At 41.4% G+C, this 16,824-nt stretch overlaps 1 protein-coding gene across 5 annotated transcripts in view; it reads right to left on the bottom strand.

Annotated features, from left to right (window-relative positions):
* The window catches only part of SGK3 (serum/glucocorticoid regulated kinase family member 3), a 56,572-nt gene extending 40,703 nt beyond the window's left edge, over positions 1 to 15,869 (bottom strand). For 2 of the 5 annotated variants that reach the window (XM_048508027.1, XM_048508025.1), the window contains exon 1: positions 15,767 to 15,869. The gene's annotated coding sequence lies outside the window, so the exon portion shown is untranslated. Of the gene's footprint in view, positions 1 to 15,344; positions 15,519 to 15,766 lie in introns of those variants that run through there. The other 3 variants (XM_048508024.1, XM_048508028.1, XM_048508026.1) reach the window with 2 other exon arrangements.
* Positions 15,870 to 16,824: the final 955 nt, after the last annotated feature.

Genomic DNA, 16,824 nt, shown 5'->3' with positions numbered 1-16,824 from the left:
AGATTTTACCTGCAATAGAAGAGACATGCTTGACATTCCTTTACTTTATGCCAACACTAACAATTTAATACTGGGGCAAGATACTCTCTAGACTGTTTTTCTAAAGATGAAAAAGGCTGTTCACAAAGGAGTTTAATCTCCCTGCCCTACCTAGACTAAAATTACTCATTCACACAACAAAATGGTTGCAGCAAGAATGTGGGTTAAGGATACGGTACTCAAATGACAGTGGGCTAGAAAGACAGACTGACCATTGTTTTTTTTTAGATGAATGAAAGCAAAATAACAGAGGCATTGTTTCCCAGTTGTGTACATACTCAGTTCTTTGCCCCACTGTTACCTCAGGCCAAACAGATTTGCAGTTTTCTGTAGCAATATATCCACATTAAAACAATCCTATTAAACGTCACCCCCCAAACAAAATACCTGGTAAGTAATCCTGTAAAACATTTATGCTTGAGTCCCTGAGAGAGAATAGAATGAAAATTTTTTTTCCAGAACACAGAGGCAGCCAAGAAATCTTTGTCCTGTAGAAATTATGAACACAGGGACACAAAGGCACAGTCAAAAAGTAGTTCTCAGCATTAACCATTCAGAGCAACTATGGGATGCAGCACAGCTGGAACTGTTGTAACACTAAAGAGAGTACGGTGAAGTGGATAAGATGCTGGACTGGGTGGGGAAGTCTTGTGTTCAAATCCCCAGTCAGCCATGAAGTTTACTGGATGACCCTGGGCAAATCACAATTTTCTAGTCTAACCTGCTACATTAGACTGTTGAGAGGCTAAAGTAGAGCAAGAAGGAACAAAAAAGGTTTATGCTGCCCCGCATTCCTTGGAATAAGTGTGTGAAAAAAAATTCAACAGACAGATAGGCAAAACTGCAGGTGAGAGGCTGCATGTTAAAATGTTCCCCCGTGTAAAGTTAAAACCTCCCTATATTTCAATAACCAGCATTATAGGAAGAGCAGCTCATTCATTGTTTCTACAAGCAGGGAAGTCGACTGCAGTTGGAATAGTTTGGCTATTTGCAGCATTTAAATGCCAAAAAATAATGAAAAGCCTTGAACATTTTATATGACAAGCATTAAATAGGACAATTTTATGAAGTGCTACAGAGAAAAGCAGCTTGTAGCCCCAAGTCAAAAATGAAACTGCACCAGCCATCTGCACAGTGGAGGAAAGCACAGAAGTTATAGAATTGTTATATGAAAGGCATATCCCCAGAAGAGTGCTTAAGAAATGTACTTGTAGATTGCAAATTGTGGCACTTGTGGAAATTTTTCATGCAAAGTTGAAAAAAAATATATATATTTTATATTTCACACAGCGGCGTTTTTCATACGGACCAAATATCCTGGGATGGGAAGGTGAAATATCCTGGTCTGTGCATGATTTACGCATGGCTTCCGGCCCTAAATTGGGCCTGCCTTACGAGATTTCCCTTATCCCAGGATTTTCAAAAATCGCTAAATTGCCATGCAAACACCACGGGAGACGGGCCGGTTTATGTTTCCTGCCTCATCACCTGCTCTCTTTGCCCCACAGCTACACCCAATCAGAACGTTGGGAAAACAGGAATGCTCGCACATGCGTGGAAACGTTTGCGTGGAAAATTAAACTAAACCGGGGGGCTTGTGCATAATTACCTGGAGTACTTCATCCCAGTCTTAATACTATAACAGGCAGCCATGCGAAGGGAGAAACCGAGATACAAACAATCTGGTATGTATGATCTTGGTTTTCCCCCAGGGTAATTATGGTGTGTGGAAAATGCCAGTAACACAGAGCCAGTGCGGTAAAGCAGTATGAGAATTCTTGGATCTAGCAGACCCAGGTTTGAATCCCTGCTCTGTCATGGAAGCTTGCTGTGTGGTCTTGGGCCAATCACACATGTCAGCCTAACCTACCTTACATGGTTGTTGTAAGGATAAAATGGAGGAGAGGAGAACAATGTAAGTACCAGTGGGTCCTCCCTGGAGAGAAATCATATATAATACTAAAAAAAATTAACAAAACTGGTAGTAATTTATTGAAGCCATGAAGCACTTTTGGTGTTTACTTTTGGAATATCAGAAAAGGGATAATGCAAGTACGGTGCACTGATGAAAGATATAAAACTGATCTCTCTCAAGACGAATATGCATGTTTAAATCCTATTCTCCAACCTAAAAACATGGCTTATTTTGTTTATCTGATTTCATTTATCTCACCAATGGGAACCCAAAGCAGCTTACAATATTATTTCCACCACTTTATCTTCAACCATCCAGGAATGTTTTATGTTGTAAACACCTTTCCCCTTCCCAGAACTCTTCCAGGCCAAAAAAATAGCAGATTTGCTGGGAATACTGTCATGATGCTTTTGCATTACCACTTTTTAAAAAGTGTTACATCTGTTTTCACTAGGGTCCAAGAAAAATGTCCTGTCCCTTTAATAGAAGCTGGGCTGAGGGCACACCTCCAAATACTTGGTCACCTTAAGTTGCTGTTAAACTGCAGAGGGGTGCGTGTGTGTGGCACATTGTCCCTCAGGAGTCTTCACATCCTCCTCACTGTTTTTCTCACTTGCTTACCTTGTCTGCAATCTGAAAGGTTAAAAATAAATTTCGATACATGAACAAAGCAGTAGACACTATGAACTTTTACTTTCCATGTTTAGACACGTATTTTATCAAAGGCTTCTTAATAGAAAGCAAGCTCTGAAACATGAAAAGTATTTTTATGCAAGAGCTTCTATTAGTTTCAGAACAGTGCTGCAACAGACAACAGGAACAGGGAGTTCTGCTCCTTAAAAAAACCTAGACTTAATTTTTATCCAAACATGGATAGGACACAAAATCTTCAACTATTTGACACTTTTTTACTTTGAACTCCCAATTTATGCCTGAGGACAATAATTTTAATGCAAAGTTTATTATACAATTATGTGGAAGTGATAACACAATCCAAGTGACTTTTAACAATTACTAGACAACTGTGGAGCACTTCTAGCAACGCTGTTACTATATTCAGCATAACATAAAGCAAAATTAGCTCATCTTGCAGCTTTGCCCCCAAGTATAGAGACCAACTTTAGATTTGCCTAAGGATTTCTCAGTGACCAGTGAATGTCCACCTTTTCTTGGAGCATCTGTACTCTTCAACCTCACCCCAGCAATGCCGTTCCACTAAAATTTTGGCACATCCCAATTTTTCAAAAAGTACTTTCCAGAAAGGGTGGAGAACTGCTGGTTTGGGAGAAAAGTGAGAATTCCCTCCAAGTCTGCCTAATTTATCATGCTGTACTCAGGACTATGACCTATTTCAACTATTTGATTTATTAACTTCATTTATACCCCAACTTTTTAAACGATGGGGACCCAAAGCAGCTTCTACTGGTTTCCTCTGTTTTATCCTCACAGTAACCTTGTGAGATAGGTAAGGCTGAGACTGGGCAATTGGCACAAGATCACCCCTCAAACTTCTGAGGCAGAGTGCAGATTCAAACCTGGGACTTTCAAGATCCTAATCAAATTATCTAGGCACTACACCACACTGGTTATACAGAATACTATATATCATATCAATACATGTTTGTGTGTGTCTAAAGTGCCATCAAGTCACAGATCAGGAGCAGCAGTGGCATAGTGGTTAAAAGCAGGTGTACTCTAATCTGGAGGACCCGGATTTGATTCCCCGCTCTGCCGCCTGAGCTGTGGAGGCTTATCTGGGGGATTCAGATTAGCCTGTACACCCCAACACACGCCAGCTATGTGACCTTGGGAAAGTCACAGTTCTTTTGAGCTCTCTCAGCCCCACTTCCCTCACAGGGTGTTTGTTGTGAGGGGGGAAGGGAAAGGAGATTGTAAGCCCCTTTGAGTCTCCTATGGGAGAGAAAGGGGGGATGTAAATCCAACACTTCTTCTTATCTTAGTTTATTAAAGGGCTCATTCTGAGATACATAAGGAAGACTATTAAGAAAATAGGATTTGGAATCCTGGTGGACTCAGGAATTAAAGAGATATGGGGATGGGAAAAGCAAGAATTGACTGCTCAGATAGATTTCTTTTCTCCGTGTGAGAGGGAAGTTTCATATTAACTTACTAAAAAAAGGTAACTGGCATTTTTTTTAAAAAAATGAAAACATTTCAAGTCTATAGAGAAGGAATAAATTGAAGACTCTCAAACAAGCACATAATTATCTCCCATATAATCTTCTCTTACGGAATTCTGACACAGCCATTGTACCAGAGGAGATTCAAAACAATTGTCAAGTCTTGATTTGCCCAGACAATTACTGAATTGAAAAGAACATAGATGCAAGTAGGAAATCGTGCACTTAAACTAGTGTTGTAGCATTTCTCAACAAAACAGATGCATCTCTATAAGTTATCTATGCTTGTCTGATAATTTGAATACAAAAAGAGGCCCTTGAAAAACTTTTCCCTAGAATAAGGGTTAGCTACATTTATCATTACATCCTTTTTTATAAGGTGTACTGTACAATTAGTCTGGCAAATAGGTCTGCAATAGCTTAATACTGTGCTTTAAACAGTTTGTTTAGAAGTCATAAAGTTAGAAAAGAACATCACAGGTCCTTTAATAGTTCATGTTACCGTTTTGGCTTGGTAATTCAGGCACCACAAACTGAAGATTCCAGCCATACTGTTAAAACATTTTCTGCACTGATCAAGGGAAGACCTCCATTCTACCTAACCCCTGCTCAAAAGAGAGACACTCCTGAATGTAAGAACTCTCCCTTCAAAGTTATACACCCCCCAAAAAAAATTTTAGTGTCTATAATTGTGACATAACTGGGGGTGGGAAACTAGTCTTGCATTGGAGTAAATATTGTTATTCATATGCCAAAGGTTTTCAGAAGTGGTGAGTTACATGGCCAAGACCCAACCACTCAGCCAGAAAACTAAACAAAACAGTCCAAGGCTTTTATCACATCATAGGGGTCATACAGATCAACTTGAAATTAGGATACTTAACACATCAAGGGAGAAGGCTGGCTTCCCTGGGTTTCTGTGGCTTAGTGTACTTTAGAATGCATGAACCATGCTGATGATTAACTATCAGGTTTTTCTGCAATGTAGCTACTACTACTTATCTCATATATTTAAGGTTTCCCATTGTCTATCCCTCATCTACAGGGTCGGTTATACAACTTACTTGGATATATGCTTAAACCACACTTTTTTCCACACTCAAGGAGGCAAATTATTTTAAAAAGCACACTATCCAACAACATGAGGATCCCAGTCCAATATAGGCTCCAAATCCTGCAACTATGAACATGACCGACTGTGCAATTTTGAGCCAATTTTCAATGGGCATATCACTGGATACCTCTTCATAGAACTGCAATGACAGTGGCTTTGATAGCAGCAAAAGGTAACCAACTTAAAATTTCTATTACTGATTCAAGAAGTGTACAACACAGACACAGTTTAGTTTTCAAACTTGACTCAGTAGCAGCTAAAAACAGAAGATTTGGGAGCAAGATGAGATAGAGTTGCTTAACAGAGTTTGCATTAGGGACTAGCAGCTTTCTAGCACTCTAGGAACACAAATGAACCCTGTTTTCCTCCAAATGCAGAATAATTCTGGGATTCATAGCCATGCCAGCCTAAACTTTGCTCAAAGAAAATCTTTGTCTTCAGCAACATCAGTATTTGGCAGTAAACTACTGTATGAAGAATTGTATTCATCTAGAATGCAATGCACCAATAACCCTTAGGAGAGAAATGCCTCAGGTTTTTTTTAACACACACACACACACATACACACACAACTTAGTTGTAATGCTGTGCAGGCTGTCCTTACAGCTTGTTTTTATGTCTCTCTGGTGAGTTAGAAACGAAGCAGCAACATGCTTATATTTCCCTTTACTTCAGTGTTAATGTTGTCCTCAGGTGTCTGAATAACTGAATATTTATATCTTCATATTCATTCTCCTTCACCTAACCAAGCACAGTATCCTCAAAGTGGATGGTGGACACAAGACACAGCAACACATTGCTCATAAAATCCCTCTCATTACTCCAACTTTCAGTGTCATTCTTCTCTGTGTATATTTTAGAATACTCTGAAAAATAAATTTAGATACATATATAATCCACAGTAGCTTCTAGGTCTAAAAATAATAGTAACCCTAATCGCACACTAACAGGAGCCTTTCAACTGGTAGAGGAAATTTTTACAATTATGGCAACTTCTGTCATTACAAATAGAAGTCATATCTACTACTTATTTTCAGTACTCACTTAAAAAACCCCCACAAAACTTCCCAGCATTCATCTCCAAACAAGTCTCAACACCCATCACTTGTGAAGCTGTAAGTGGTGGCATTTTTAGCCACTGGCACAGGATGATCCCACCCTTGTGCTATGGAAGCAGCCAAGAAAATAAGAGTTTGGATTTATACCCCACCTTTCTCTCCTGTAAGAAGACTCAAGGTGGCATACAAGCTCCTTTCCCTTCCACTCCCCACAACAGAGACCTTGTGGGGCTTGGAGAGTTCCGAAGAACTGTGACTTGCCCAAGGTCACCCAGCAGGAATGTAGGAGTGCGGAAACACTTCTGGTTCACCAGTTAAGCCTCAGCCACTCAGGTGGCAGAGTGGGGAATCAAATCAGGTTCTCCAGATTAGAATCCACCTGCTCTTAATCACTATACCACGCTGTCTCTCAGAGTGTGATATCCCTCAAGTTTCTAAAACAGTGTGATATCCTTCAAGTTTCTGAAAGGAATTTATTTATTTGCAAAGGAATGGGAAGAAATTTATACCCCACCTCTTTAGCAAAACTCAATGAACATATATATTTCTCCAGCATCTAATCAAACTGCTCATATGATCTAGCAGGCCCTGCCCTCTAAATTGCCTGAGCAGTAATTCCTGGAAACGCCTGGAATAGAAAGCAAAATCTTCGGGTCTCTGGGGAAGTTGCAATCCAGTAGCCATAGAAACTTGAAGAAGTCAGTACTTCTATACCTGTGCAGTAAGAGACAGAACTGTGTACATGCCACTGACAGGCAGTTGCTCATTACATTGATTTGTGTTATGAGATAACCACTTCATGGTATCAGCAGGCTTAATAAAAAGAGAAAAAAGTAGGCTACCCCGGCATGGTGCAGGGCCAACTTTATTGCACAACCAACCTGAACAAATTACCCAGGGCAGGAGGGCATCTGTAAAAGGAATAGGTAACTGGAATTGGTCAGGAGATCACTTCCATAAAGGTTGTAGTTTGTTGTATAATGATCTTGTTTATACTGCTTTGTTGTCTAATGTTGCATTGTTTATGGTATATCTTATTTTCCTTTTTGCATTGCAAAATTAGACAAAACCTCTACCTTGAGTCCCAGAGAGAAAGGTGGACTATGAATACAATACATACCTAATTTTTTTAGGGACACCATTGAAAGCCACGTACTATTTTGATCCTGTGTATTTTTATGCAATACAACATGAATCCCTGCTTGTTGATGATGATGATTTTAATACAGCAATAAGCCAGCTAACAACAAACTATATACAATATAGATTACAAATGTAAACATATTACAAAATATATATAAAATATTTGCAAATTGAAATATTGCGTTACAAATGAATAAATCTTATAACAGTTAGGGCACATTAATACTTAATCAGTTCCCTATTTTAACAAATTCTTACACTTTTTGTACACTATCATGCAGAATCTTGCTTCCTTGTTGGGAGACATAAGAGTCTTTATCTTCTAGCAGAAATTCCCTGACCACCTGCATATGATCTTTAATTGCTGGATTACAGTATTGCAGCAGTAAAGGTTGAATTAGCAGATACCTCCCTGTTTTAAGCAGCTCTAGAAAAAGTCCATTGAAACTTGGCAATGGTTATGTTTTGAAAATAGGATGCCATTGCCAACCCAAGATTTCAAAGGCCTGTACATGACAGGGAGAACAGCATTGTCTAATTGAGAATCAATATCATCAAGGCAGCGATAGACAACTGATGGCCTGTTCCGCACACCGGCATACATGATGCCAGTGAAGCCCCAGGACCGTTCACATGCTTCTGTGCAGGCGGCCCCAGAGCTGTTGTGGCCCATGGAGGCACCTCCACACAGAGGTGCCTCCTGTTTTTTTTAAAAAAACCTACCTTCTCTCCTGCAGAGCTCTGCAGGGACAAGGGGACACGCCCCTGCAGCCATGGTGATGCCCCAGGGATTGGAGGGCAGTGTGGGTGTGCCTCCTCGTCCCCGCCGAGCTGCGCAGGTAGAGAAGGTAGGTTTTTTAAAAAACAGGAGGCACCTCTGTGTGGAGGTGCCTCCATGGGCCAGATCTCCATAGGCAGATCTTATTTCTTTGCAGATCTTATTTCTTTGCAGAGTAAGATTCTATGTCTGCCAGTAATTTCTGAATGTAGCGCCTTCTGTTTTGTTCCATTTTTGAGTATTAATAGGTAACGACTTGTTTAAAGAAACCGGTCTATTTTTTTTTTTGCATCGTCAGTTAACTCAGTTAATTAGAAACCAGATCTAATTTTGAAATGAGCGATTTTAACATCCTTTGAATATTTCTTGTAGAATCTAAAATCAGAGAAATTGAGTCAGCTGCAAACTCTGCGTATCTGCTCAGTAGCAACATGGGGAAAATATCCCAGGATTCTCACCTTAAAAACCCCAGTTTCTGTGAGGACTCCCCATGGCTCCTGGCCCCAAATCAAGTCTGTTCTGGCCCTGCCTCGCGCTATCCCCCTCATCCCGGGATTTTCAAAAATCGCCAGAAAGGTGGATCTTTTTGAGAATCCCGGGCTGAGGCTGGTATTGTGGGGAGATTAATCAGGTTTATTTTTCCTGCCCTACTTGCCCAACTGTTCATTCAAGCTGCCACTGAAAACAGAACAGCCAATCAAACAAGTGCTCGTGCAGCGTGGTTTGCACCTCCTCAAGCAGAGCGGAGGGGACCAATTCTATGCAGCTACAAAAAACAGTACTTCCTTAATAGCAGGATGCTTGGCCTGTTTTCTTGGTTTCTGAGGTGGGGGTCCCGGCTTGGGGGGGGGGTGAGAATGATGCCTGGAAGAGGTTTTCTCCCTCTGTTTGAATTCTCAGTGGGAAGACAGCCTCAAGTGGGGAAACATCCCCTTGGGGTCCTTTTCTAACTGACCCTCTCCTCCTCCCTCTCTATTAATCCATCAGCCTGCATTAAAGTCGGCTGCTGCTCCCCACTCCTGCCCTTCCATTCAAATGGCAGTCCCAGGAGTATAGGAGGAGAGGAAGCATCCGAGGGAGATGGAGACAAGCCTTTCCAAACCACCCAATTTAGAGGGAGAGCAGGCAAAGAAAAAAAAGTGCTTGCACGGCTTGCATCTCAGGGGAGAGGACGTTCAATTCTATGCAGCTACGCAGCTGCGCAGCCATAACAGTTAAAAAAAATTGCTTCCTCAAGCAGAGGGAAGGGGACGCTCATTCACATTCCCGCCCCAAAGCAACAGCCAATCGGGAAGTAGGAGCAAAACAGCCGCAGAGCAGATCGCAGGCTCATGGAAAGGGAAGTCAGGTTTTGATCCTGGGATTAACTCGACCCTTCCACAGACGTGGGCTGCGGTAGGGAGGGAGAGGCTGAGATAAAAAGGTACAGGATTTTATGGAACTGAGCCAAACCAGGTATATTTTCAACGTGGGGAAACACCCAAGGTTAAACACAACTCATTAATTTTGGCGGAAAAGAGCCAAATACTGATAAAAGGAGACCAGCCCCACCAGCAGAAAATTAATGAAGGTCTTTAAAAGCTAGCAAAGTCAAGAGCGGGAAAGTAACATTACCTCCCAAGTTCCAGTCCACGCAAAATGCCCCTGCTTGTTTGATTCAATACTGCAAGGATCCTGGGATGTACCTATTAAACAGAATTATACAATATGGCAGGGGCAATATGACACCTTTTGGGCTAGGTCTACATCTGGCAGTCAAACCTGAAGGACACCCCCACCCCCCCGGCTTCGGACAAACTACAGGCTCTCCTTGCAGTTCACAACACAAAAGCTAAATAATGTTGTGTGTTTTTTTTTCTGTTCAGTGGTTGAAGCATGCTTTCTTCTCAAGTTCTGCCAATTTGGTGATTTCATTTCTTTTTCACTTCCCAGAAATGTCACAGTAACAATTACAAACAGAAAAGTGCTACAGTTATGCCTAAGTAGTAGAATAGGTTGAGTAAGACTGTGGGAAACTTGTCATTTACATGTAAATCCTCCTTTCTCCTGAGTGACTATGGAGGACCACTGCAAAATGCTACCCCATCTAGCTAAACCTATTTTCTGACTTTCCTGCCAATACAGAGGTGTCCGCTCTCTTTTAGTTAAAAGAGAAAGAGAGAAAGAGAGATCAAGGCTGCTAGATCCATTTCTGTTTTGCCCTAACCTGGACAGCCCCATCCCGTTAGATCTTGGATTTATGGAAGGGAGACCATCAAGGAATACAGGGTTGCTCTGCCGAAGAAGGCAATGGCAAAACACCTCTGTTAGTCATTTGCTTAGAAAACCCAACAGGGTTGCCATAAGCTGGTTGTGACTTGACAGCACTATCCTCCACTAATTAATAACGTCATTTGAAATCTCAGTAAGTTGCGATGTGGAAAAAAAAACAGACAGGCAAGGTGTAGAACGAATTCTTCAACTCTATTTAAACCAGCTTGTATGCGTTAACAGAGGTTTCACATTCAAGGATCTAGTAAGGCTGGAAACCACTTTAGGTGATTAACCACTCAATCTGCATTGCATTCAAGGACTCTGACTCCCGGTATTTCTCATGCTGGCAAACTGAATGCAAAGGTCATATTGAACAGAATGCATGTTTTAAAATGACTCTCTCTCACTGTTAATTTTATGCCAGTTCAGGAAAGCATGAACATAATTCATAAGTAATGCCCTGGGGACTAAAAGACAAACTTGGAATCATGTTTAAAAAACACACCCTTCTATTATTTCAAACAAATGAAGAAATATTAGCGTCAATTTTTCCCCCAGATTAAAAACAAAAACTGTTTTACACCCACAGCAGTTACAGCTACAATCTGTGGCAGAAATTTATACTAGGATTGGGAAGAGTGCTTCACTCTTTCCCTGTGTTTCTTAAGAATCAGCACCACCCAAACTGGAGAGTAAAGTTTGTCCTCTCTCACATAAAGGTGCAGTGGAAGTTACTAGTAATTACTCATGATGCTCCTTTTATCCTCTGTGTATGGGTGCCTATTATGGTAATTCACTGTAGAAAGGGATGAGAAGGGGCTAACTCTACTGAAAGATATTATCTTCAGTATTACTTCATGTGTTTGAATGCTGAACTCTAGCATTTAAACCAGATTCTAATGCTAAACTTTGGCTCAGGTTAAGCCAGTAGAAGAAAGATGCATTCCACAGCATTTACCATTTATTTATTTCAGAACTTGCTTCTTTTATGACACTCATGGTGTGCATATAATCCCCAGGAGGTCTCTAATCCATGCAGTGAAAAGACTACATCTGCTCAGCTTCAGCAAGGTTACTGTAATATGTTTCTTCAAACCGTATCATGTGATTATTTGTGAGATGTATACCAAAGTTGACACTTTCTCTAAGAAGCTCAAAATAGTGTTTTAACTTAACAACCCTGGTAAATAGAAAAACAGTGATCCATTAATATTAAATTAAGTAAATGCGATGGTTTTTTACAACATACATATTTCAGTTTTTGCTTGGTATTTACCACTGTGAGTTTTGTTTCCCCTCACTAGGAAAATCTGTCTTTGTTTGGTACAGCAACTGCTTTAAAAGCTGGTCTTTTCTCCCCTTCAATTGATTTCAGCCAGCAGGTCTGGCAAAAAATTTACAGTGCAATCCTATGGGCAGTTAGTCCAGTCTAAACAGATTTAAATAAATGGGATTAGACCACAGCAACTCTACACACAATTATATTATGATTAACTTTTGAGAGCCAGCCAAAGTAGACAGTACTGGACTAGACAGACCAGTGTTTTGACTAAAGCCGGCTCACATATATTATTATTGCAAGTTTAATTAAATAGAAGATTGGAACAGATTTACAGTGCATATTTACTCCGCTCTAAAATCAGTAGGTTTAAACTGTAGTAAATCTGCACAAGGGTGAAGTGTTAAACTTATCTACATTTAGATTAATTCTCAAACTGAATTTGCCTAAAGATGAAAAATTCAGAAATATATGCACAGTTGCCAAATAATAAAATAAGCTTGGTGGATCATAATAACACAAAAACCACTATAGTCCAGTGGATTAAAACGTGGGTTTGAATCTAGATAATTTGGGGTCAAGATTCACAGCCATTCTAGACTCACTGTAAAATTTTGAGCAAGTTCACTTACAATGCGTTGGTAAACAAAGTACACCATTTTAAATCCATTTAAGTCAATAGAAGGGTGCAAATCTGCCTAGAATGCTGCAGTTTATTCCTAATTTGTAAAACGGGAATAATAACATCAGATAAATTATGGATACAAAATACTTGTAGTTTACAATATAAATCAGAAGCAATATGTAAGTTAATATGCAATATGTAAGTTAATAACTATAAATATACACATTTTGGTATCTCATATTACTAACTTTCCAAAGGCGTTACACAGAATATTCGGTCTTTTATGTTAAATTCAAACATGAACTCAATCCAACCCTAACAATGTGGACCTTTACTACTGAAACATATGTCAAGTACAAAGACAACAGGATAACAACCATGTCAAAAAAGCCACACAATTTTCCACAATAGGTCATAAATGTCAATCTATCATGGGAAATAAAAAGATCCTATGCTAAATCTAAACCTGACTCTGTTTAGTTTAAATTGGGCTCTTTAGCTAGGTGTGGGCCAAAACCCACACCATGATTCTGACTTTCCACATTCAGAATTTGAAACTATTCTTTCTATGCTTGTTGAACTAGTTGGATGCTGACAGATTGTAATTACATCACAAATTCTATTCAGTATCATGTTTTTATTTTTAAAGCCACATATTTAACATTTCCTTGGAAACTGCCAGCTTTTAACTACAGGCAGATGCTCTAGAGGCAGTATAGGTATTTTCTCAATAAATAAACAATAATTTTCCAAATAAACAGGCCTCGGAAGATATAGGAAAGAACACGCTTTATTTACTCCGGAGAGCTACATGTTTGCTTCATCCTCTCAGAAGCAGCTGAAGGGTTAATCTAATGACAGTTAACAAATAATCTAATGACAGTAATTTCATCCTACTTGTGCCATCTGGTTGCTATGCATCACTCTCTCTCTCTCTGTATATGTTTACATACAGGGTTCTAATGTAAGAGATATGAGGGTGTGAACACCACACACACACTGAATGCAGAAACACATAAAACCTTGTTTATTTTGAGGAAAGCATTTAATTATTGGGTTCAAGGAAGCTGAGTATCTTTGATCCCAAATATTCAACATATTGGAGTGCAAGGCACTTCAACCTCTCTTAAGCTAAAATCCTAAGAACGCTTCCCTGGAGTAAAATGGGACTAAAACGGGGCTTACTTCCAAGCAGAACTGTTTTAAGAGTTGTGGTGGGTTTTCCGGGCTGCGTGGCTGTGGTCTGGTAGATTTTGTTCCTAACGTTTCGCCTGCATCTGCGTGACAGACTTCTCTGTGACACACCTCTGAAGATGCCAGCCACAGATGCAGGCGAAACATTAGGAACAAGATCTACCAGACCATGGCCACACAGCCCGGAAAACCCACCACAACCAGTTGAATCCGGCTGTGAAAGCCTTTGACAATACATTGTTTTAAGAGTGTTTCCTTAAGTACCATCACAGTGTAACGTCTGTGATACTAAACATATGTAGCAGCTAAGGAACATCCTCCTTAACATATGCATGCCAACTCAATTTTAAATCATCAGCGCTTTCCAGACAGAAATGAATAGGAAAACATGGAGCTGGGCACAATTCTCTCAATATAAGCATTTTTCTCAGTTTCTCTGAACTTGACATAAATAAGGATGATTTTTAGCTCTCGGCTCCACGGGGGGGGGGGGGGGGGAATTTAAAATGCAATCATGGGAATAGCTCCTGTAAATTGAACCTTAGAGTCTGTGAGCGGGTAAACATTTTTGATCTGTAAATATAGAAAGATTGCTAGTATCTGGGGAGGAGTATGACAACTCACTACCTCATCTGCATTCATGCTTGTAAATATCAATGGAACCAAAGCAATGACCTCCATTCACTTCAACTGACACAAGACAGATTTTGGACCATGCCTTTACAGTAACTAAGTGCAGCTCACCAAAAATGTAAGGATTTTGCCACGCAATGCCCTGGAGGCTCAAGATTTTATCAAATGGATCCTGATAACAAGAAGTGGGAAATAGGATGGGCACTAAAAAGAGAAAGACCAAGAAGCTTTATAATTTAGACTGGAAGCATTAACTGGATTCAGTTATCAAGATGGAGACCTGCATGTAAAATTTTAATGCCTTTTTTTGCATCTATTTTCCATTGCAAAATCCTTGAAAGAATTTTGGAACAAATCTTCATTTTGCTTTGTGGTTTCCCTTTTGCTCAGCTTTTGATATTACTTTATTTTCCCCATGCTTCCTTTTGTATACTGTTTAATCCCCATTTGTGGGGACAAATGCCATCAAATCACAGGTGACATGTGGTTACCTCTTGGGATTTATAATATAGATATATGGGGAAATGTGCAGCATAGAAACACAATAGAATGTGTACATAAAGTCATTTGACTAGTCAATATCTTTCTTTTGACAACTAATTCAATAATAGAAAAATGCAACAGTTCTCTGCTGTATACCACTGGTCACATAATTCCGCTACATAAACATTTCAGCCTCTGGAATTAATGGTTTACACTAAACTAGATTGCAGCCCTTCTCTATGCTAAAGACAGTATTACCTTCAAAAAGCAGTCAGGCAACAGAACCCGTGGTCATTAATCCCAAAATGTGTGGGACAGCTGAGAGAAAAAAATACCCTGCATTTGCACAGCGTCACTCTATTCTACAGTATAAACCAACTGAGTCCAAATGAGCACCACCTCAAACTAAAACTTACAGAAATCTCACCTTAGTTGGGATAGATTTGCAGAAAAATAACAGATAGCTATCTGAGTACAGCAGAGAACTACATCCTGTTCATACTGAACACCCCACTTGTAGTGGTTTTCAGGACCAGGGCCACCCAGCAACCAGCAAAAAAAGAAGAGCAAAGCTCCTTTAAGTCAATAACCAGACCAGCTTGCAGAGCAGACATCTGCAAAGTGATCTAGAAAGCTCTCAGCCTGATCCCGTTTCCTTCCCCCAGATCTCAACCGAACCGTACACTTACCCAGGAGAGCCGAACTCCGGGGCGGTCTGTTATTTTCCCTCGCCCGAGTCTTTCCTGGGCTGCCTGGCTGACTTCCTTACTGACGTGTCAACGAGATCCAGCGGCAGGCGAGAAAAGACCCCGACGGATACAACCCGCCGCAGCAGCCGCCGACCTCCCAGCCCGCCCGCTCGCCTGCCTCCCCGCCTCCCCAAACCGCACCCCGCGCCTGGTGGTACCGCTCGCTGCACCCAGGTGCTCCTCCGTTAGTTTGTTGTTGGAGCGGCCACACAACCGCTCCGCCGCCTGTGCCTGAGCAGGGTGGAGCCTCCTCCCTCCACCCTCCGGGCGCCTTCCCGGCAGCCGCTCTCCCGCCCAGCGCATTTCGCGCTTCGCAACAGGCGCGGCCGCAACCCGGTTCAAAAGCTCTCCGAGACGCCCACCTCTGCTGCTCGCGAGCCGGTCGGAGGCGCCATAAAGCTCCGCTCTCCGGAATCGATAGCGGCGGGATCCTGCCTGGCGGGGTCATCCCAGGACACGTTTGAGCGCTGAAGTGACACAGAACGGGCGGGATGTTTCGCCACCCGGTGGCAAGACCAGCAACTGTAGGCCCCTGCTCTCACTCAGCAGATAGGTTGCAAGGCTGCGCTTTCCCTCCAACGCACCCCGACGCAGCTTGAGGGACAAATATAAATTCAGCGGGTATCCACAAACACCACCACCTTCAGAAGAAAAAGAGGTTGGATTCATCCCCCCCCCCTTCTGTAAGGAGACTCAAAGGGGCTTGCAAACTCTTTTCCCTTCCTCTTCCCTGGACAGACACCTTGTGAGGTTGTTGGAGTTGAGAGAGTTCGGGGAGAACTATTACTAGCCCAAAGGCACCCAAGCAGGCTTCATGTGTAGGAGCTGGGAAACAAACCTGGTTCACCAGATTAGAGTCTGCCTGCTCTTGACCACTCTTCATGCCAGGAGACTCAGGCACTCTAGCGGCTGGTTCGAAAAGAACACCTCTTTTCTGGATAGACGTACATGCAAAGAACAGCACTAGGCAATGTTGCTGACTAATCTCAGGTCATTCACAGGTCAATGTGTTTTCTACTGAATGAGGACTTTGTCCCCAAGGAACAACAGTCCTTCTCCAGGGAAGACTTTAATGAACTCAGAGGCATAATGAGAGTCATTCCATGGGCAAGGACGCTGGAAGGGAAAGGAAGAAGTGAAGAGGGGTGGGGTTCTCTTAGTTCTTGCAATCCCATGCCATCACTATTCCAACAAGTCAGATTAATGGTAGGGTATCCAAGAAGACAATATGAATGAACAGAAAGAACCACAATGAGCTAAGGAAGAAAAAGGAAATGCTCAAGATGCTTCCATCCTGATTCCCTCTACCAGAATAAACTAGTTATTTGTGGCAACAATATGTTGGCCTCTCAGGATAAGCAGCTGCCAGGAGAGTGGCTGAACAGATCACTGGAAAGTCAGTGCCAACAGTCAGAGTGGG

Source organism: Sphaerodactylus townsendi, linkage group LG09 (genome assembly GCF_021028975.2).
Source record: "Sphaerodactylus townsendi isolate TG3544 linkage group LG09, MPM_Stown_v2.3, whole genome shotgun sequence".
Taxonomy (NCBI): Eukaryota; Metazoa; Chordata; class Lepidosauria; order Squamata; family Sphaerodactylidae; genus Sphaerodactylus; species Sphaerodactylus townsendi.
Note: the sequence above shows the minus strand (reverse complement) of the source record. Positions and strands in the feature narration are given on the sequence as shown.